The following is a 1,369-nucleotide window of genomic DNA, read 5'->3' on the forward strand; positions in this document are numbered from 1 at the left end:
TTAAAATCTAGACATAAAGAAAGAAAAAAGAGAAACTAAATATAAAATCAAGTGACTTACAGAGCCTTGAAGCTTTAAATACATGGTTATATTAGTAAACGGTGTGGTAGAAGGATTGACCAACTAGTATGGGACACTCCAGTAAGATATCCAGACAGTTTTTTTTTTCTTTTATGGTGTTGTTTTTGTTATAGTAGTATTGGCGGCAGCAGTAGTAATGGCGGCAGCAGTTAGTAGTAGTAATAGTAGTAGTAGTAGTCGTAGTTGTTGATGATGATGTTAGTTGGTGGTATTGTTTCGGTGGAGGTGTTGTGTTTGATTTCGTTGCTGTTGTTGCTGTTGTTGTTGTTGGTGGTGGTGGTGGCGTTGGTGATGGTTTCGGAGTTGGTGGTAAACAAAAACGTAATGGCAGTTACTGAGATAATCTTCTTGTCGCCGTCGTTGCTTTTGTTGTTGTTGTGTTGTTGTTGTTATTAGTAGTGTGGGGTGTTGGTGGTGGTGGTGGTTGCTATTATAATATATATACCATTACAACTGTCCTACTATTTTTAGTCGTCGTATAGTCGTAGTAGTAGTAGTAGCAGCAGCAGCAGCAGCAGTTGTTACTGCTGTTATGGAGGTTATTGTTGTTATAGTTGTTGTCAGACGTGTCGATGTTACGGACGATAATTGCTTTCACTGTTGTTGTTCTTGTTCTTATTATTGCAGATGTTATTCCTTTTTTTGTTTTAGCCCCAGATCATCCAACCGTTGATTCAACAGACATTTATGCTGATCAAAAGCTTTCCAATCGTGGCTATCTCTTCTTAAAATATCGTCCGAGGTATCCTTCGGTTCTCTATTTATTTATTTTTTTGCTTGGTTTGCTTTGATTTTCTTTCATAAGACGTTATCTGGTTTGAGAGAATTTAACTCCTATTTCTAGCACATCCAGCGACCACATAGACCCAGCGTCTCGTTGACTCGTTTGTGTTTACTGTCTCTTTGTCTTGTTTCTCTCAATGCACTCTTCACTGCTATGTCACATCTTTGTACTAGGTACAACCAACATGGCACCCGCTACACAACTTCCGGTCTGTGATTAGTAACGACGTCATGAAAGCCAGCAACGAAGACACTGGCATCTTTACAGCTGTTTTTGGTTTGGCTGTTGTTGCTCCTAGTGATGGTGACGGTATTGCTGCTGCTGCTGCTGCTGCTGGTACTGATGGCGGTGGTGATGCTGGTTAGTTTGTTGTTGTTGTTGGTGTTGTTGGTGATGGTTGAAGTATCACTGCTGGCGGCGGCGGTGGTTGTCGTTGTTAATGGTGGTGGAGATTATATACTGTGGCGGCAGTGGTGGAGAGTTGATGTTGTTATCATTCGCCGT

This window comes from Octopus bimaculoides, chromosome 21 (assembly GCF_001194135.2).
Source record: "Octopus bimaculoides isolate UCB-OBI-ISO-001 chromosome 21, ASM119413v2, whole genome shotgun sequence".
NCBI classification, from domain to species: Eukaryota; Metazoa; Mollusca; class Cephalopoda; order Octopoda; family Octopodidae; genus Octopus; species Octopus bimaculoides.